Below are 23,457 nucleotides of genomic sequence, written 5' to 3' on the forward strand. Positions count from 1 at the left end.
GAACAACTTGAGCAACTAAATAATTCTAGGAGTGCTTCTGGCAACTCTAGGAAGATTATTATCAACTACTACGAGACTTGCAAAATATGGGAGACGTTTGGCGCAAGTCTAGAAAAAGTACATTAAATGACTTTCTTATAATGTACAATCTCTTCCAGATCTTTTCGAAATCAAGTTTAAAAATTGTAATGATACAGAAACAATTACCTAATTGTTTCATTAATCCTTGCTCGAGAATCAATTATCGTCATGAGAAATCAGCACTAATATTTTCTAATCACATAACCTTTATTTATGTACCTTATAAGTTGGGTTAATAGAATGTTGGTCTTTACCAATTATCTTGATCTTATGATTAGGCTCACCTTTATCAATTAGGTTTATCATTTACAACTATAAAATACGTCTTGTCAAACATCCGCTTTCAAAATAAAATTTGCTCACGTAAAGTATTTCTTTTACTGCAGTCCTATAATCTTTTATTTTAAGAATTTCGAAAATAAGAAATTAAAATCTCCAAGATTTCCTCTTTAGCCTTTAATGTCAGTAAACAGAAAAAAACTTGCTAGTGAGAATCGAGGTTGGCAAAAAGTGTCGAGTAACGTGAGTGCAAATTTCTGTATATAAAAAAGAGGAAGCCAGCAGACGAAATAAACTAGCCAGAGCCTTCGCAGACGACCTCTCGTTTTCATTCGCTAAACATAGAATTGCAAAGAAAGAGCAGCATATAATATACGTCCCACGAAAGTACACAATGTCCTTTGTTTATTCTTCCGTTACTATGTATCCTAGTCTCAAGGTCGGACATGCCCTCTTTCGAAAATAAACTTTCTTGATTTGGTCGTGGATGCCCAAGAAATCACTAATATTGTCCTCGCTGGCTCAAAATAACGTGCCCATCCATTAGGGTCATTAAATATAATGGTTCTCTTGTGAGCAAGTGCTCTCTGCCCACTAAAATTCTCATCAAGAACTTAATTCTGTCTCACTTGCCTTGGTTGGATAAGATAACAATTCTTCATGGATAAGATAATTTCAGTTATGTGAGGGATATTCTTGATACCAAAATTAAAAAGCTTGCACTAAATCAAAAAGTTTTCTTAATCCCTAATCACGTCAGAACTGGAATTGGAAACTAGAATTAAAATTGTGGTTGTGAAATAGTTGCTTATCGTAATTTTTCTGTTTATATTTTCAATAGATTGTCTTTCTATTATATTTTGCATAACTAATTTTCCTATTCGAGATTTGATTGGTCTATTAATGACGAAGCAGTTATTTTTTTATAAAAATGCAACAGATCTTGTGTGTTTTACAAAATATAATAGACGGTATTACAACATTAAACGTAGTGAAAAAGAAATTTTTTTTTAATATGTGGATGATGGAAGGATGATCCTTCCTCGATTCTTATTAGCCTACGGAATTAAGAGGATTCTTAGCAGGTTTAAAATTGTGGTTGTGAAATATTAAACTATCGTTAGTTGTCTATTTATGGTTATAATGAATTGTCTTTTTATTTGAGTTTGATTGAATGATTTTGCTATTTGTTATCCGATTGATCTATCAGTGACAAAGCCATTATTTGTCGTACAAATGTAACAGATCTTGGATGGCTGACTAAAGATAATATATGGTACGACTTTAAACATAGTAAAATTGCAATTTTTTAAGTGCATGGATGATGGATGATTATTCCTTTCTCTGATTCGGATTAGCCTAAGGATTTAAAAGGATCTTTAGCAGATTTAAAATTGTTGGGATGAAATAATAACTCATCGTCAGTTGTTTATTAATGGCTGTAATTAATTTGTCTCCATAATATTCTGCCTCATTGCATTTTCCTAATCGATACCCGATTGATCTCTGAATGATGAAGCGATTATTTTTCATTAAAATATAACAGATCTTGTATGTTTCAAAAGCGATAATAGATATTACAACGTTGACGACTGTAAAATTGCAACTTTTTTCAAGTGAATAGATGATGGAATCTTGTTCATTTCTCTAGTTCTGATTAGTCTAAGAGGATCTTTAGCAGATTTGTTCAATAACCAGGCTAGAACCGAACAAGTAACCCGAAAGTTATTTGGCTTAATGGCATAATAATAATCATATTAATAATAATTAATAGTAATATTTCCAATGTTTGGGTTCAAAACAAGTTGGCTAGGTTGGTTTAGGTTAGGTTGAGCCTAACAGCTGTTTCGCGAGTCCCTGACCTTGTCTGATTGACGCACTGGTACGGCCTACGCCAAAGAGCCAACCCAGTCAGACCGTCAGTCAGTCAGTAAGGCAGTCAGGCGAGGGAATGAGTGAGCAGGCAGGAAACTTTTCGCAATCGACGTCACTGACCTACGTTTGCGGCCACGTATATTACCAACAAACTCAGCTTACGTATCATGATGACAAAAAATCTTCTTGTTCTCTTAACGGGAATTTATGTCCGGACTCATAAACCGATAATCCACTCTTCAGGAATGAGTGGAATGTTGGTTGCGAAAGAGATACATTCCCTGAATTTATTATATTTTTATCATAAGACATGACATTTGATTTATTTTAAAGACATTGCAAAGTAGTTGGTACACTTAATTTATAACTGATGCTAATTATTATTTTTCAACACTATCCCAGCTGGATATTAAATATATCTTTGTCCAAATCTAGGGTGTTTAAGGTCGGAACTTGAATTTGTATCAGTGTAAAAATTGAGAAATTGCGAAAATAAAATTATTCAATCCTTTCGCTAATGTTGCGAAACAAAAGTATTCAGGATAGTTGGCTTTCTGACTAACAGTTTGTTTCAAACTTAAAATTGGGTTGAACTTTATCGAAGACGATTGCGGGAGCAATTAAGGTAATTTCACCCTGTTAAAATCGGTTTGTTCAAAAGAAAAGAGTACCGGACTTCTTGAAGCAATTGTCAAAGATAACATTCTCCGGATTGGTTATTTCGTAAAAAGGATGTGGACTAATCAGCATCAGCAGATTAGAAAACTTAGGATGTGATTAATTTGATCGGATTGGTAATTGAAGTCTTAATATTGTCATACTTGGCTTTTTTATTGCATTCTGCGAATAATCTTCGGTAGCGCATTAAAGAACCTTTTTAATGTCAGAATATTTCAACTCTTTGGAATATTTTTTATTTAATCAATGCTGAAGGTTGAATATTAAAAATTACAGAAAGTGCAGCAAGAAGAAAACGGTTTTTGTACTCGAGAAACTGGAGAAAATGGTCCTCATCTACTTGACATCGTCATGTTTTCATAGGGATCAACCTTGTCGTTTTTTGTTGGTAAAGTTTTTTGTTTTTTGATTATTGGACACGCAATGAGCTCGTAGGAACTAGAATTCTAAAACTTAATCTTATGAGCTGAGCAACTTACAAAATAAAAACATATTATGTTTCTAGTCTCCTTTATACTATCCAGCCTTAAACCTGTAATTCACGTTGTAGTAAAAGTAGTTTTCGGTTTGTTAGCGTTGATGAAAAAAATGTGTTCAGATAAGACTGGTGTTTGTATCACAATTAATAGCTATTAATAGGCCATACTTGCTTATATATTATATACTACTTCATTATAGTTTCAGTATAGGTTGCTTGGAAGATTGATTATAAATGTTAAATTATTACCTATTTCTAAATTTACTTTAATTGCTTTGACATTTTTCAAGCTATTTTAAAAGAATCTTAATTTTTAAACAGATTTTGCTAATTTGAAGGGGTTTCAACGGATTTTTAAGATCTTAGGGTATTTAAAAATGTTTTTAGCTATTTATAAGTGCTCTAAAAAATTGCAGGGGGTTTTAAATATTTCAAGGCATTTCAGAAGATTCCCAGGAATTCTTATTGGATTTCCATAATTAAAAGCATTCCAAGAAATTAAAAAGATTTTAGTGTTTTTTAATTGCAAGAAATTTTCAAGACCTTTTAAAAGTTTCAAGGAATTTCAAACGATTATAAATATTGAAAGAAAAATTTTTAAGATTCCAAGTCATTTTTAAGAGATTTAAAAATATTCGAAGAATTTCTGAGGATTCTAATGACATTTTCCAAAAATTAGAATCATTTTTAAACATAAGAGATGAATTCTCAACGAAAATGTAATATTTGATATTTCAACGAAACAAATTTTAATTTTAAATGTTTAAGAGTTGAAATCAACCAAAAAAGGCGAATTTTCTACAAAATAGTTCAATTCTTTAAGAAAAGATTTTCTAACCAAATTTAAAAAAAAAGGAAATTTTTTTCAAGATTTTTAAAAATGTTGAACAATGCAGAATAACTTTAAACCAACAAAATCGGCAAATTTTGAACAAAACTAGAAAATCTTCAATAAAAAAAATGTTTAAACCAAATAGTTAAGTTTTCGAGCAAAAAGAATAATTCTAACCCATAAAGATTAAGTCTACGAAAAATGAAGAATTTTCGACCAAATAAACAAATTTCCTACTAAGAAATATTAATATTCAACAAAAAATAGATTAGTTAACAAATAAGATACTGCAGGTGTCTCTCGCCGATTTAATTTTTCCGGATATATGTTCTATTACTCGAAAAACTAAGCGACACGTATTTTTTTTATCTGCTGAAAAACACTTTAAGGGGGTGAATCAGCCCTTCAAAGTTAGAGGTCTCAAGTGTCGATTATATAGTTGTGTGCATAAAAACCAAATTGATTTCGATCAAACCTGCTGCAAAAGTTTCGTCGTGATGAAAGATGCATAACGTAACTTTCTGAACAAAAAGAAATTGAAGGGATAAGCCACCCGTATATATATTTAAAATTGTGCTAAAAAATTTTTAATTCATTGATTTTAAGTCTCAAGTGCAAACAATATTTAAAAAAAAATTCCCTATTAATTTAGCAATTTTCAACGTTTTTGAAAATACGTAGGGGTGGTTCACCCGCGTAATTTTTCATTTATACTGGATGAGCTTTATTTTACATCCTTTGTTATAAAACTATCTTCCGAATTTTCTTTGTATGTGGAAAGTATTTATTATCATAGACACAAAATAAAAAGATTTTAGGAGTAGCTACCCCCAATAAATTATTTATTTATTTATAATCCTGCGTAATTTTTTCATTTGTGTTGGATGGAATCTATTCTACTTTCTTCGTTATAAAACTATCTTCCTAATTGTCTTTGTTTATAGAAAGTATATATTATCATAGGCACATAATAATAAGTTTTAGTGGTGGCCACCCCCATTAATTTTTTTTTCTAATTTTTTGGGCGAAACACGTCAGTTTTATTTTTGTATCAAGTGTAAAATAAATTTTTTCCAAATTTTTTTTCTGTGAATTGAAACATTTTTAGAACAACTTTAAATATATGTAGGGGTGGTTTACCCCCTTCAATTTTTTTCTGCTTCGAGAAAATTGCAATATTCATCTTTCATCAAAAGGAAACTTTTCCAGTAGGTTTAATCAAAATCAATTTGGTTTTTATACGCAAAACTACACAGTCGACACTTGAGACCCCCATCTTTGAAGGGCTATTTTGCCCCCTTAAAGTGTTTTTCCGCAGATAAAAAAAAGATGTGTCGCTTAGTTTTTCGAGTATTACAGCATATATCAGGGAGAATCAAATCGGCGATGGACACCTAGAGTGCCTTCCTTGTAAGTACCTAAAGTTGTACGTTCTTTCTCCATGTGTATAAATAGTACAAAGACATTTGTTGTGGTTAAAATGTTGAAATCTCATATAATTAAATAAAATATATATAATATGTTTATTATTTCAAATACTTTTCAGATCTTCAAACTTGACTTTCACCCAATTAAAAACGAATTTTCACCAAAAGAATTAAATTTTCCACAAAAAAGAAGATTTTTATATTAAAGTGATGACTCTTCAACTAAAAACAATATTTTCTAACAAAGTAGTTTCAGTTTCAATTAGGTAGTTTAATTTTAATCAGACAATGCACAAGTTTTTAAACCAAGAAGACGAATTTTCAACAAAGAAAGATTTTTCAGTGAGTGAAGAAAAAAAATGTTATCCATGAAATGATTCTCCACTATAATCATAAATTGTTTATTAAAAAATAATAATTTTAAGACAAATAGTTCAACTGTCGTCCAAAAAGATGCATTTTTATTCATAACAAATAAAACAAATAAAAAAATAATTACAATTACAATTATCTAAAGAAATGAATGGTCAATTTACCTAATTGAATTTTCCACTAAGATGATTAATTTTTTACTAAAAAAGACAACAAAGCGCATTAATTTCTAACTAAGTAGTAGAATGGTCAACCCAAAATAAAAAAGCTAAACTTTCAGCTAAAAAAAATTCACTTTTAAACAAAATAAAACGAAGGTTCAAAAAAATAAGTGAATTTACAATAAAATAATTTAATTCTCATAAAAAACATGAATCTTTGACTAAAAAAGATTAATTTTTAAGCAAACATGAAATAGATAAGGTTTTATTTACAAAATTGTCAACCAAATAAAAATGAATTTCCAACAAAATATTGGAATTTCCAACCAAAAAAAGGTTTTTGTATTAAAATAAGGAATCGAGAAAAAATATAACAACTTAGTTTCACTTGCAATTAAGTAGTAGAATTTTCATCGGAGAATGTAATAGTTAATATTTTAGGCGAAAAAGGTTTAATTTGAAATCAAAGACAGTTCACTTTAACCAAGTGTCTCGTCGTACCGAAATTCGTCCCGAAAAATTGGTGAAGCTGGAAAAGGGGAAAAAGGGCAGAAACATTCTTCAGGATTATAGTTGTAAAATGATATCAGTTTAATTTTCGTCAAAAATTTTTTCTTTCATGACAGAAGATTTGTGAAAACAGGAGAAGTGAATCAACTTTCAGTAAGTCAAGTTTGAAGTCTTCCACCAGTACGAAAATTTGTTTTAGATATTTGAAAAAACTCATGAGTATTCTTTAATATGTACTTCACTAATGGCAATTTTTTACTTCAATTTAATTTTTATTTCAATCAATAGAGCTAAATATGTAAAAAAAATAATTATTTGGGCTTTAAATAGAGATTTCAAGCAGGATCGTTATTATTAGGACGCTTTTCATTCAGACATTAATAATTTTTATTGACCATGCAACTTTTGAGATGAAACCGCTGAATCGAGAATCTTCATTTCAGCTTTATTTCAGCTTTAAATCTCTAGCCAAAGTCTAGATATTTTTATTTTTTATTTTTCGCTCTATATATTAAAGTTATAGTTAAATTGAAGTAAAAAATTGCAATTTTTGAAGTACATGTTAAAGAATACTCATGAATTTTCCCCAATGTATAATGCCAATTTTTCCACTCGTGGAGAACTTCAAAGTCACAGGGCACACAACAAATTTTTAAAGAAAATCAAACTGACATCATTTAAAAATCATAATGTTGAAGAATGTTTCTGTCTTTAGCTCAACATTTTGCGATTTTTTCTCACCAAGTAATAAACCTTCAAAGTTAGGTGTCAGGACTTTTGGTACCGATTTTAGTCCATCCCCTTTTCCAACTCTCTTAATTTTTCGGGGCGACAGTATAGTTACATTATGTTAATTATTTTTAATACTTTAAAGAAATTTCCATTTTTCTGTGAAATTCGATGATTTCCTTTCTTTTTAAGTATTAGTAAAATTCCACAAACCTTAAGTTTTTGAAATTAAATTGAACAGTCACAATGAGACCGTGCCCTCAGAAATTGTGAACGAAACTTTCGTCTTGGGTCATGATAAATCAGAAAATAAAACTAAATGTCAGAAAATCAGGACAGCGCTTAAAAAATTTTATTTAATTTTTTTATTAATACAGATTACAAAGGGACATTTTTTGTTTGTTTGCTGTGGTCGAAATTTGGTCGTTGGATTCTTGTTTTATTCAAGAGTTTGCATCAATGTCCTGATATATCATAACGTTTGATCACTCTATGCAATCAATCCTAATTAAGGCGAGTAAGAGAATGCTATGGATTGAAAATGAATAGGAGGTGAGAAAGAGAGAGAAAGAGAGAGAGAGAGAAAGAGAGAGAATGTAATTTGATCATGCGAAGTTCATTCCCCTCGTTTATTATCATTTGCAGCCCAGCCGGTGATTCTGTGGTGCAGTGGAGCACCGGCTGTTATGTCGTGTGTAGTCGTAATCGTTGCCACTCAGTCAGTCAGTCGGTGTTTCTCAATCCGCGTTTCTCCGCAGAGCAGACAGAACCCAGGAGGAAGCGAATCGAAGTGCAGCCGAGAGCCCATTGACGGTCTAGGTTACGTTATGTTGCGTTGTATTGCGTTACGTCGCCACACGTCACGTTGCGTTGCCGTTGGGAAAGATGCCGATTCGTGTACTGTGCCACTATTGTGAAATTCGACCAGGTGAAGCAGGGCACACATCTTGGTTGCTCTTGACTTTGAAAATCAGTGTCAAAGTCCTCATCAGGGTCATAGTTCACAATCTTTGCATTGCCTAGCTGCCTTTTAATTCCCCCATCGGGAAACAACTCTGGTAATTCGCTGGACCGTTCGGTTATCCAAACTGTTGATCCGCGGTGATTCCAAAAATCTAGTATAATTCGTCGTAATGCGAAGTAATTCGGAGTTATCCACTTGTAAGGCGGAGCAGTTCCCGTCAACATCGGAGTAATCCACATGGCATACAAAGTAAATCAATCGTAAACAGTTGTCATCCGCTTGTAATCCAATTCTAACTCTCAGCAATTCATTTGTAAACCGGAGTAAAACATTTGTAACCCGAGTTAATTCATTATAATATATTTATAATCCGTCCTAATTAAAATTTTTTTGGCGTGATTCAAGTAATTCGAAGTAATTCACTCGTACGTCGGAGTTGTATACTTGTAATCCATGTACATCACTTATAGTCTGGTTAAAGACACTTGTAATCTAGTTTAATCCACTTATAATCCTGTGTAAATCGAATAATTCGGAGTAATCCACATATAAGCCGAATAAATCTACTTTTACGCCGGCGTGATATACTTTTAATCCGAGTAATCCACTTTTAATACGCGGAAATCTACTTGTTGGCCGCAGTCATATATTTTTAAGCCGAAATAATCAGAAATAATCCACTCATTATTCGACGTAATTTAATTATTTCAGAATAATCAACTTGTAAATTGGAGTAATATACTTGTGAGCAATAGAAACTTGTAATCCAGATTAATAGACTTCTAGTGCGGTATAATTCAAATACCTTGGAGTAATCCACTTCTCAGCCGGAATAGTCTATTTGAAATCAGAATCGATTCTAATGCACTTTCAGACCGAAGTAATTCACATGTCATTTGAAGTATTGCAGTCGTGATACGTTGTAATCCACTTGTAATCCAATTTTTACTCTGAGTAATTCAATTTTTCCGATTAATCCACTTGCAATTTTGATTAATCCACTTGTAATCCAATTCAACATCTGTATAATCTGCTTGTAATCCGCATTAGATCACTTGTAATCCAGGTAATTCGAAGTAATCCAGGTAAATCATGTAATCCATCTATAATCCAGCTTAATCCACTTGTAATGCAAGTAATTCGATATAATTAAATCATTAAATTGTAATCAAGAATCACCCAGTTACTCAGAGTAATTTACATATAGGTTATTCAAATATTTTGTTGAAAATTTTTTCATTTCAAATTTTTTTTAACTGCGAATTCAGCCGTTCCATTTTTTGTTATAATGGGATCCTTTTTAGTTAAAAATTCGTCTTTTTCGGTAAAAAAATGTTTTGGTATAAGATTTAACTATATTGTTGAAAATTCGTTTTATTATGTTTGGAAATTAATGTTCGTAAATGAAAATTTAAAGATGCTTTTTTTCGTTGAAGTTTAATCTTTTTTATTTAAAAATTGACCTACTTGTTAAAAAATGCAACCACTTTTTTAAAATTTCAGTTGTCGGCGGCGTTTAATGATTCTTAATTTTAGTCCGTTTGACTATTTTCTTAAAAATTAATGTGTTTTTTTAATAATCCATCTTTTTGATAGAAAAATAATCTTATTGCTAGAATATTTATGTTTTTGGTCTTTAGATAAAAAAATCGTAGAATATTAACATTCTTGGTTGAAAAATCAAGTACTTGGTTAAAGTTTAACTAGTTTGTTGAAAATGCATTATTCGGTTGCAGATAGATTATTTTAATTGAAAATTAATCTGTTTTGATAGAGTATTCAACTATTTTTTTACAAATTCGTTTTTTTTTATTAAATTAAACTGTTTTTGGTATAAAGTTCAAATACTTTTTCGTCGAAAAACCGACTATTACATTTTTTTTATATTTTATATTTTTGGTTTAATATTTAACTATTTTCGTAAAAATTGGTCTGTTTTGATTAAATTCAATTATCTTGGGTTTAAAATCAAAATATTTTTCGTAGAAATATCAACTATTACATTATTTGTTTAGAATCCATGTTTTTTGGTTGAAAATTCAACTAATGAAGTGAAGGTGGAACAACTTTGTTGAAAATTAATTTGTTTGGTTGATTTATCATTTCATTAAAAAAATGTATGTACAAAAATGCAACAAAATGCATGTATTTTCAAATAAAAAACTAATGTTTTCAATTAATGATTCATTGTTTTGGTTAAAAAGTCATTCCTTTGTTTAAAAAAATAATGACAATGTTGAAATTCCTTCAAAAATTCAAATATTTGGTTACAAATTTATCTTTTTCTATTGGAATATTAATGCATTTTGTTGAAAAATCGTCTTTTTTGATCTAAAATTAATCTGTGGCGTTGAAAATGAATGATTTTCGTTGAAAATAGAACTATTTAGTAAAAAATTAAATTACATTGTAGGAAATTGAAAAATTTAGTTAAAAAGTACAATTTTTTGTTGACAATTTAACTGTTTTATTAAAAATTATTTTATTTTAAGTTGAAAATGTAACTATTTTTGTATTTAATGTACTTTAATAATAATGCTTTTTTTGTTGCATATAAACAATTTTAGTAGAAAATTCATCTGTTTCGTGGAAAATTAAACTATTTTGTTGAAAGTTTTTTATTTTGGATTACTTTGTTAAAAATAAATTTTTCAGTTGCAGGTTCATCATTTTACTTGAAAATTCGTCTTTTTGGTTGAAAATTTGACTATTTTGTTTTAACTGTAAACATAATTCTATTTTTGGTTGAAAAAACATATATTTTTTTGATAAAAAATTAATCTTCTTTCTTAAAAATTTATGTTTATAAATAAAAATGCAATTAAAATTAAGTAACTTTGTTTAAAAGTGTCCTTTTTTGGTTAAAAACTCAAATATTTTGTAGAAAACTCGCTTCTTTGTTTGAGTATTTAACTATTTTGTTGAAAATGTGTCCCTTTTAGTTTAATCTATTTTGGATTTAAAATTAAGATTACATATGTGTTTCGATTGAAATATCAACCATTACATTTTTCCTTGAGAATGCATTTCTTTTGGTGAAAAAGGATTTTACTTTGATAATTCGCTTTGTGTTTGTTGACGTTAAATTTTTCAGGTAAAGATTTCATTTTAGTTAAATTTCCAATAATTCCTATGTGAATTTTCTTTGATTAAAATCACGAATGTTCACTGTTTTGTATTTATAGATTATATTTTAAAGAACATTTAAAAGGATTTTAAAGTAGTTATGAGTATTTGAATAATTTTTTTTATTGGTAGCAATTCAAGAACATTATATTTATTATGTAAATTTAATATTATCTTCAAAAATATAAGATTTTATTTATAACTTTTTCAAATGAATTTATTATTTAATCCTCGCAGTGACACACTGAAGATCCTCAAGATGTTTTAGATGTCCGTTGATAACTTCTAGAAGTATCCATCTATTTAATTATTTACCTTTCACATTGTGTGTGGTTATTTTGTACTCTTACATTTTATGAGTCCCAGGTCGTGTAAACTTATTTGAAAATTAAAAAATTTATTACCGCCTCGTTGAAGTTTTGCAAGATTTATTCAAATACTTTACAGGAGGTCTTGTAAAGTCATAGAACATAAATAAAAATTACAAATGCAAATCTTTGTAATAACAATATGCTTTGTGTAATATTTTGAGATATTTCATCGTTCCAGAGAAGCTTACTATAAAGTGCCATAGTAACAATATTCTTATAATTATTTAATTTCGAAATTCCTCTGATAATTGAAATATCTTTTCTTAAAATTTAATTTGAAATCTTCATTGTTGGTTTTTAAAAATTAAAAAGTGTCCATGAGATTCTGACGTTTCAGGGTTTAGAAACATTGTTCATGTCAAACAAAAATTAAAAATTTATCTTTGCTGTTGGTTTATCGCTTTAATTTTGAAAGTAATGTCAAAGTGGAAAAAACCAGTTTGATCAGTGATAAACGGAAATTAAACATACAATCTTCCAGGCATAAGTAGAAATATTTACCAAATTACTGAAGTTTAATTTCTCTCTTTTTGGTATTATCACTTTGTTTTGTAAGCAAATTTGCAGTATATTAAATCCAGTCTTAGAAATTTGAATTTAATGGAAAATATTGTTACTGAAAACTAGTTAATGCTTTACTCATTTGCATGGATTATTACCTAAATGCAAAGTCTAGCGACACATTGAATATTTGGTCCACGCTCATCGAATCTCGGTGACCCTATAGAAGGCCTCACGAAAATTATCATCTTTTGACATTTTTTTTCCAGCTTACAAATAAAAACGTACTCTTTTCTGCGATTAATGGCAAAATTTATAGAGTGCTCCGAGTAATATTTTTTACTGAAGATTTCTTCCAATTGTGTAAACGATTCTTATTGTCAGTAATATTACAAGAAATTCGAAAAATCTAGAACTTTTTCCTTCTATCTTGATGGGTTAGAATGATAAATAAATTATGAATCATAATGATGAAAAATTGCGAATACAAGACATTTTGTGAGGAGTGGTGAATTATCCTACTGATAATATACTATACTACTTTTTCATGAATTAGTTTTAAAAATTCAAACAAATACATTGTAAAATATTGATTGTAGAGCAGATGAAGAACTCTGAAGATGTTAGTATAATCTTGAGCATACATTTGTTATAAATATTTGCGATTAAATAAAATTATTCCCAAAATTGTGTTTCTTTAATATTAATCTTTAAGAATTTCATGGTCTTGGTTGTTGTTATTTTCAATGTAAAAAAATTACTGGAATCCCACGTATGATCTCATTTTTGTGCCATTTAAGCTTTTTTTAAAATCTTATTACAATACTATAATAATAATATGTTAGAATTTTAATTTTTGTACAGTAGGAGATTTCAAGTCAAAATTTGATGTTTTGCAAATTTCATTGAAAAATTGGATGCAAATAGAAAAAAAAACACGAAAATTTATGTCATATCACCTTACTCGCGCAACACACCCGTTTCTGCTATATCTACTTCTTTCTTTTGTGCGATAACAAGTATATAATGCGCGATAGATCAACGATAAGATGATAATTTATATCAGGTAGACAAATGTGTGTTGAGGGAAAGAGCTTGTCGAAACATATATCCTTCTTGATTCTTTATTCTTGACTCTTGAAAGTACATTTTTTAAACCAACATAAACTTTAAAAAGCCAAATTATGGAAAAAATTGCACCATAAGGTTTAAACAGAATTATGTACCTTAAAACCTATTTTAAAAAAATAAAATACTCAAGAAAACTAATTTGTGATCATATACTTGCACAGTTTGAGAACCAAAAACTTGATTCTTGCAGACTTCACACTCTTTCCCTCTTTTCTTAAAAAATCTCTATTTTTCGCCCGCTTTCTAGAAACTTCCCCTTTGTTTCCTTTTTCCGATTTTTTTTTAAGTGCCAGCTTAATTAATAGAATCAATAAATAATAATAATTATTATTATTATTAAATTAATAAGGTTTCAGAAATAAAATGTCAATTTTCTTAAATTGAAAAGTCTTCTATTACATTTTTGATTCATAATTCATCCTCTTGGTTAAAAATTCTAGTGTTTAATGAAAAATTAACTTTTTTTATTAAAAATTCAAATTTTTTGTAGATGATGTACCTTGTCTTAAAAATTTGATAATCAGGGTGAATTTTTTTTTCTTAGGACTGAAAAATATTTCTTAGTTGAAAATTCAATACTTTTCACGAAAACTCGTTTTTTTTTGTTATGAAGATTCATATCTTTTGGCAAAGGTTTTATCTTTTTTTGTTAAAAATTTAAATATTTTGTTGAAAATTGCATTTGTTATTAGGAGAATTAAATTTTTAACTTAAAATGTAACTATTCCATTTTTTTGTAAAAATTTATCTTTTTCAGTTTAAAATTCATCTACGTGCTTGGAAATTAATTTTTTTATCGAAAATTTGTCTTTCCTCGTAATAAAATCATCTTGATTAAAAAGTCATTCTTTTTGGTGACAAATCGTGAAAAATTGATTAATAATCTTTCTGACTTGGCAATTAAAAACTTTGTCAGAAGATTCAACTTTTTGTTGAAAGGTAAAGATATTTTGTTAAAAATTGATTTTATTGGTTGAAGATTCGTTTTATACTAAATTTTTATTCATTTTTCAACTGAAAATTGAACTCTTCAATTTCTGGTTGAATATTGATTTTTTCTAGTTGATAATTCAATTGTGTGTTTCAAAATTCGTCTAATTAGTTGAAAGTTAAACTACTTTGGCGTTGAAAATTCCTCTGGTTTGTAGAAGATTAATATCTTAACTTGATAATTAAAAAGTTTTGGTAGAAAATTAAACTATTTATTAGAAAGTTGAAAAATTTGGTTTATTATTCAATTTATTGGTCAAAGATGAACTATTCTGTTGAAAGTTACACTCCTTTATCGAAAATTGTCGCAAAAAATGGTTAGTTTTTTGTAGAAAGGTTACCTTATTGGTTGAGAACGCAAGTACTTGGTGAAGAGTTAAACTATTTTGTTAAAAATGAATGTGTCTTGAAAGTTTAGATGAAAAATCATCTCCTTGGTAGAAAAATGAAGTAATTTGCTAAAAAATCTTTTTTTTTTGTAATTTGAAAATTTATGACTTAATTGTAAGACGAATTATTCCTTTTGAAGCCTCTAGGTAAAAAATAATTAACTTAATAAAAAATTTAACAATTTAATCTAAAAATATTTTTTATGCCGGTTCTTCATTTTAAATAAAAATTCATCTCTTTGGTAGCCAATTTAAATATTTTGTTAGAAATTCTATTTCTTAACTAAAAGATTTGCTATTTCAAGTTTAGTGGAAAATTTATCTCTTTCAATTGAAAATTGATGTATTTTCTTAAAAATATATTTCGATCAGTAGAAAATAATTCTTTTTCATGCAAAATTCCTCTTTTTGGATGAAAATGCAATTTTTTGTTTACAAATTAGTTTTCTTTTTAGTTGAGCATTCAACTAATTCGTTAAAAATTAATTAATTTTATAGAAAATTCCTCTTCTAGGTTGAAAATGCAACTATTTGGTAAAACATGATTCTAATTTGTTGGAAATTAAACAGTTTTAATAAAAAGTGACTTTTTAGATTGATAATTCAGGTTTTTTTTGACTGACTGCAACTGTTTTTTTATTTAAAATTAAAATCTATTCTTACTGAAATATCAACTATTATATGCAAATTTTGTTTTGAGAATCTATCTCTTTTGACTCAAAATTAGTCTGCTTTCTAGAAAATGTAAAAATTTGGTTCAAAAGTCATTTTTAAAAATAAATATTCTTCATTTTAGTTGAAAATTCATCTCCCCAATAGAAAATTTAACAAATTTGTTGAAAAGTCGTTGTTCTTTTAGTTTGATCACTGTTTTGGATCATGATTCGGTTGAGAGTTAAGTTTCTTTGTTAAGAATTGATATTCTTGCTTCAAGCAAGAATATCAATTCAATACTTAAATTTCAAATTTAAGTATTTTGTTAAAATTTAAAAAATTTTAATGAAAATTTAACTTTTTGGCAAAAATTCAACATAAAAAAAATTTAATTATAGGGTAAAAAATTCGGCACTTTTGGTCGATAATACGTTCTTTTTTACTTTATAATTAAACAATTTTGTTGAAAATATTATTTTCTTTTTGAATATTCTTAATTTCGGATGAAAATTCATCTCTGGTAAAAAATTTAACAATTTTTTTATAATTGTAATATATTTCGACTCGAAATAGTAGGAATTTTAAGAGAGTTTCAAGAGCCTTTCTGGGTGTGAAGTATGCGCTTCATAGAACTCAACTTCTAGAACTTGATCGAGTAGAAGTGAATCAAAACGCGTGGGTCGTTGGGAACGTATTGGGCGGCCCTGACTTTTCGAGCGGGTTTCTAAGATAAAGCATTATGAAGGACCCGGAGGCTGCAAAGATCATCAGCGAGGGCATGGAGGAAGTCTCAAGATATGTTCAACATCGAAGGCTTGCCTTGACATTTCTTCAGATTCGAGAATCGACTCACTCATTTCAACTTGTCTATTTCCGCGTAAAATCAAAGGGCGTGATAATGATAAGACCCAGCGTTATAAGTAAAAACAGTATCTACTGATAATGAGAAAATTCGGGCACGCGCTTATTTTTCATTCCGAGCTGATTAAAATGTCGTTTATATAGCGATAAACGACTCCAACGTAATTTATGGACATCCTACTTCATCATTTCATTTCTATCATTTAGTTAGAAAAATTAAATTTTTTACGAGCTCAAAATTTCATTTGTATTTTTATATAGGAATTTTCCAATTTTAATTTCCCGAGGAGTTGATTACTCCTGAAACATGATGGACTGTCTCTTTGCAATTTAATGCAATACCATGCAATCTTTTACAATACTTTGTAATCCCCCTTCACGAAAAAATATTATTTTTGCGATACTAAAAAAATAATTGAAAGAAATCATTAATCAATAGAATTAGTATAGAAATAAAGAATGTTAAAGTATTTAAAGAGTTGATGAAAAAAGAGAGAAAATACAAACAAATGCTTAATTTAATTATTTAACGTCGGATATCGGCAAATTCTAAGGAATTTCAAGAAACTTCAAGAGAGTTTCCATGGATCTTAAGCGATGTTGTCTGTTTTATAAAAATTTAACATCATTTGAAATATTTCCAAACACATTAGGAGATTTTTAGGGATTCAAAAAGATATTAACGAATTTCGAGAGACTTCAACGAATTTTGAGGCTTTGAAAAGTATTTTAGTGATTTTTCAAGTCTTTCAAATAATTCTAAATTATTTCTTTCGTTTTAGAAATACCAAAAAATATGCATATGAAATTAATGGGGTTTCGAAACATTTCGAAAGAGTTTAGAGTATTTTTTAGATTTTCAAACATTTCCGAAAACTTTGAGGAATTTCAAAGAATTTTAAAAGATTAAAACAATTTCAAAGGATTTAACAAGATTAAAGGATTTCAAGAAATAGGGATTAAGGCGGTTTTTTAAAGAGCACTTTAATTAATAAATTCAATTCAATTTCAAAGAATATAATAAAAATGGTAAGAAATCTGAAAGTTCTCCAAATATATCAAGAAGTTATAAACGGGATTCAAAAAGATTTCAACAAGATTTCTGTTTGTTCCAAATATCCGAACTAATTTTAAAAGATTTCATTGGTTTTCAAGAGAATAAAAAATATTTCAAGGGGTTTCAAGGGGTTTCAAGGGGTTTTCGAGAAGTTTTATGAAATCCATAGGATTTCAAGGGATTCACAGAATTTCAAGGGATTTCGTAGAATTTTGTGGGAGTTCCAAAGGTTTCAAGGTATTTATAGTAAACTTTGGGAAACAAATTTAACTTAATTTAAAGGGATTTTAAGACGTTTCGAAGAACTTTATGGTTAGAGGATTTTAAATATTTATAGATTTATCATTTACTTCTTTTTGTCTTTTTTTGTTTTTTCGAAAATAAATAGAATTTTATTTCAAGTGATTTCCACGAATTACAAAAGGTTTGAACAATTTTCAAAAGGTTCTTATGGATTTCAATTAATTTTCAGCGATTTAAAAAAACTATCAAGAAAATTTTGATTAATTTTGAAGGTGCGATTTATTATACAAGAATTATAAGAAACTCGCGGCCATTAATAAGGAAATTATTAGTAACTTAGGACAAATAGGATTGAAAGCAAAGGGGCTGTAAATAAATCGTGCGGCTTTTCCGACATTTTTAAAGAAAAATGCGAATAATCGCCTTTTTCCGTATTTCCAAGAAATTTGCTATACTTTTTTAAAATTGTAATGATGGAATATAATTAATTTTTTATTATTCGGTAATTTTTAAATTCGGCTATATTATACACAGTTCCGGAACTTTATCATTTGGGAATTTAGTAATTTGGAAATTTTATTATTCAGAAATTTTATTATGCGGGAATATTATAATTTAAGAACGTTCTTTTTCGGGAATTTTATTATTCGGCAATTTTTAAATTCAAGAATATTGTAAACTATCAGGTATTTTCAATTCGGTTATATTATAGACTGTTCGAAAATTTTATTATTCGAAAATTTTTGGATTGGAGAATTTTCTAATTGAGGAATTTTAATATTCGCGAATTTTCAAATTCAGTAAAATTATAAACTGCCAGGAATTGAATTATTCGGTAATTTTAATATTTGGGAATGTTTAAAATCGGTAATATTTAAACTGTCGGGGATTTTATCATTTGGGAATTTTCTAATTCAGGAATTTATAATTCCTAAATATTTAAATTCGGTAATATTATAAACTATCGAGAATCTTATTATTTGCGAATTTTCAAATTCGGTAACATTAAAGACTGTTAGGAAATTTTATTCAATGGGAATTTTCAGATTGTGGAATTTCTATATCGGGAATTCTATTATTGGAGAATTTTAAAATTCAATAATATTATAAACTGTTGGAAATCTTATTATTCGGGAATTTTCCAACTCGGTAATATTATAATAGACTGTTCGGGAATTCACTAATTCCGGAATTTTCGGATAGTGGTTCAAGTTGAAGAATTTAAATATTCAAAAATATTCAAGTTCGGTAATGTTATGATGTGTCGGGAATTTTAATATTCGGGAATCTTTCAATTTTTTATACTATAAATTGTTTGGAAATTTTCTAAATCGGGCATTTCAATATTCCAGAAATTTCAGATTCGATAAAATATTATAAATATAAGCAGAGCTTTCCAGGTGAGGTCTAAATAAAAGACACGGGTTTAATATACGGTTATTAATATATGTAATTCTTTATTAAACCATCCGATCAGTCAGAGAGCTTAGACTGAACTGACAACAGAACCACATACGAATCGGAGATTCGTTAGTCATCCTTACATGGTGACAGTGTTTATTCTTTATAAGTTAAACTATAAACATCAAGATAATGCTGGATATACATTGATCCTCAGAAGAATCATTTTTGTTCAGTTTATTAATTCAAAACTCCAATAATAAACTGTCGAGAATCTTATAATTTAGGTTAATTCGGTAAGATTATAGACTGTTCGGGAATTTAATTATTCGTGAATATTATGATTCGCGAATTTTACTTTTCGGAATTTATCCAATTTGGGAATTTTTAAATATCGGGAATGATATTTTTCGGAATTTTTTAGTCGTTCATTCCTTTAATGTATTAAATAAAATAGATATAAATTCGTTTACACATTCTGTTAAAGATTTTTATTTAAAAATGCTCTGCCTCTGAATAAAAAATGTTTATTTTGACTTTAAATTCATTTTCAGTGCCAAAATAAATAATCTAAACATTTTTTTTCTGTTTCCTGAAAAATGAGCTTGATCCTGACCTTAAATTACGCACTCGTTGCGTAGTCTGATTATACGCGCTGGGTACATTGCAAGAATACAAGTGTGGTAGTCTCTTATGTAACGAAAGTTAACGGCAAATAAATGACAATGACTGCAACCGCGGAAAGAATAAAACCCGTTACATGACTTTCAAATTTTAGTCATTAGAAAAAAGCATCAATTAGAAATAATTAATTTTCTCCAAAGTTATTTACACAATTATTAAAATCCTTTAAATTATAAAGCATTCAAAACTTATCAGTCTCTCATCAAATAATTCTTTTGACTTATCATGAATAATCTTTACATTTTTTCTAAAACGCAAAATAAGATATCGGATAAAAAACAAGTTTTGATTAATCAAGGAATGTTTGTTTTTGTTTTATTGAAAGACGAACTCTGATTGGAGAATAAGTTGATCGAGCCCACAAATGCGTCATTCGCTTAGATTACTTCTATTTACAATTAGACAATGACAGGTCTTGCCACGTCACATCTTCTTCATCAAACAGATGATTATCTCAATTCTCTTTATCTCAAATTTACTTATCGAGTCAATTTTTCAACACAAAAGAATAAAAAAACTTGACATCTAGGAGCAAAGGAAGAAAGTAGAGAAATGTACCGTGAAATAATAAATAAATAATAATTAAAAAGTTGTTTTTCTTTTCAGTACTTGAATAAATAAGGTTATCATATCAGGAAGTATACCATGAAATAATTTATCATGAAGATCTTCTTGCGGAAAATTTATGGTTTATTTATTTTTTAAATATGTGATTAAGTGATGAAAATTTATGCAGTTCATGATCATTTTTGAAAAGTAAAATTGCTTTTGTGTTCTGAATTTTAGAAATTGTTAAACTCCGGATATTAAAAAGATTTCTTGTAAATCATAGAAGATATTAAAAAGGGATGGAATTCGGTTGAATTTTTTTTTCTCTATACCTTGGGACATGAATCACTAATCTTGTCATTGTACGATCAGAAGAACCTCAAGAGAGAGGTGTTTTCGTAGAAGGTCTTCAAGGTGCTCAAAGGGATCAAAAGGCCTTGAGTTCCTATAATTATCACTAAGTAACTATGTCAGAATATAATTTATATCTGTTTTTGAACAAACTGACATTGTTTGGCCGTCATGAAGACGACACCTTGGCTTTCTAATTTCAATTATCTTCCTTAATTTAAAATCAAAGGAGAAGCATTTATCCCATAATATCAGAAAAACTAGGGTTACGAAGTGTTACGGGCAATCGTTCAAGCAGGCCAATAGTGAGCTGATTACTCTCAAGTGAGGTAAACTTTCCGTATATACATGCCCGTCACGTGCTGCCTCTAGCGGAGTCCGCCGGAGTTATCTGCGCTTCATCACGGGGAGTTTGCCCCAGTCGCAATTACCCTGCTGACGGTTACCCCATTTCGCACATTAGCTGCAAATTTTCTCACAAGTTTTTTCTGCGCATGAAGACGATTAACGTAAAGATTGCTTTCATCAAATATTGTTTATTATCTAAAAAATACGACTCTACATATAGAAAACCATTTCTTGAATGAAAAAACTATTTTCTTGGATATACATTGCAATTTAGTTGAATCACACAAATTATGGTTGATTCAACAAAATATTTGATTGACCAAACTAAATTTCTTGGTTGAATCAACCAAATTATCCATATACCAAGAGGTTTGATTAGGATAACCAGAAAATTTAGTTGGTTATTCTGTAAGTGTAACAACCAAAATTTGGTTGATTCAAGGAAATCGTTTTCCGAGTGTAATTTCAACTCGAAAGTAATTCAAACTTTGAAATTAAATATGAAAATGTGAAGCTTTCAGAACGAATCCATAGGGAATTCTGTAAAATAGCAGGAAAAACTACCGAAAAAATATATAAAATGTTATCCTTCTTTATTTTGTATTCAATCAGTATCAACATAAAAAATAATTTTCAGAGGTATAAAGATTTATAATCCTATATAAGATAGATGGAATTTTTCTCCCACCCTGATATTCCAAATTTTTAAAAATTTTCTATTTTTTCGCTATAAATTAATCTTTAGTTAAAATTCTCTTTTTTATACTTAAAATTTTCCATTCTTGTTAGAAAATTTATCTTTTTTATTTCAAATTTTAACTACTGGTTTAAAAAATTTTCATTTCTGGTTAAAAAATCCATTCACTTTAGAAAAAATTCAACCTTTTTTGAATAAAAACTTTTCTGTTTGTTTGAAAATAATGTTTTAAATGTAATTTTTCTTCTTTGGTTAAAGATAAATCTATTTGATTGAACATTCATCTTTTTTGGTTTAAAATTGTACTACTTAGTTAAAGGTTAAACAACCTTAAAAAAAATATTTTTTGTTCTTGAAGATTTATAATTTCACTTGAAAATTCATCTCTTTGACTAAGAGTTTAATCATTTTATTGAAAATTGATATTTTTTAATTAAAACTTTATCTACTTGGGTAAAAGTTGAACTACTTGTTTGATTTTTGTTAAGGTTTATCTCTTTGGTTGAAAATTTAATTATTTTGTTAACAGTTTTTTTTCTGTTCAAAATAATATTCTTAACTGTTAACTATTATAATTTTATATTTTCGGTTGAGAATTCATATTTTCTAGTTAAAGATTTAATTATGTGTTTAGAAATGTAATTATTTTGTTGAACATTCAACCACTTTGGCAGAAATATATTCTCTTTGGTTGAAAATTAAAAAATAAGAGTTCAGAATTCTACTGTCTTCTAAAAAATTTATATTTTTCTGTTGAAAATTCATCAACTACTTTTTTTAAAACTGGTGTGTTGATTGAGAAATTCATCTCTTTTGACAGAAGTTAAAAATTAATTGTTAGGTTTAAAATTCGTCTTTTTGTTTCAAATCAACTATTTTTTAAATAAAACTATTATATTCTTTGTTCGAAAATTGAACTAATTTGTTGAAACTTGAAATCCTCTGTTTAGAATTAAATTTTATAATGGAAATTCAACTATACTTGGCTGAAAGTTCTCGTGTTTTGTTGAAAATTCGTTATTTTAAGCAACTAATTTTTCTGTTTCGCTGAAAATGAATATTTTTGGTTAAAAATTTATCTATTTGGTTAACAATTCAACTGTTTTGTAAAAAAGTAATAATTGTTTCTTATAAATAATTTATTTTTGTAAAAATAAAATTGAAATTGAAACTTCATCTCTTTTGGTAGAAATTTTATCCCTCTTTTAAAAATCCTACCATTTTTGGTTGAGAGATAATTATTTTTTGTTGAAAGGACTGTTATTACATTGTTGGTTTAAAGTTTATATTTTTGGTTAAAAATTTGATTCCTCTGTTGAAAATGTAATGCTTTTGTGAAAAATGTTACAATTTTTTTTTATAAAAATAATTTTTTTATTGAAAATTCATATTTGCGGGTTGGAAAACGGAAGAACCCTTTATTAGATATAAAATTCTACTATTTGATCAAAAATACAAGTTAGTAAAAAAAATTAATTTTTCAAATTAAAGTTAAAGTGAAACTTTATATCTTTTAATACGAATGTTATCTCTTTGGTTAAAAATTCCTTTGTTTTTGGTAAAAAAGTCTACTATTATATTTTTGTTGGTGAATTTATAGTTTTATTGAAAATTCGTGTTTTTATGTTAAAAGTTTAAATATTTCGGTACAAAATACTACAATTTGTTTGAGGAATCAATTTTTTTTTTTTGAAAATTTAACTATCTATGCAAAATTT

This window comes from Belonocnema kinseyi, chromosome 8 (genome assembly GCF_010883055.1).
Source record: "Belonocnema kinseyi isolate 2016_QV_RU_SX_M_011 chromosome 8, B_treatae_v1, whole genome shotgun sequence".
NCBI lineage: Eukaryota > Metazoa > Arthropoda > Insecta > Hymenoptera > Cynipidae > Belonocnema > Belonocnema kinseyi.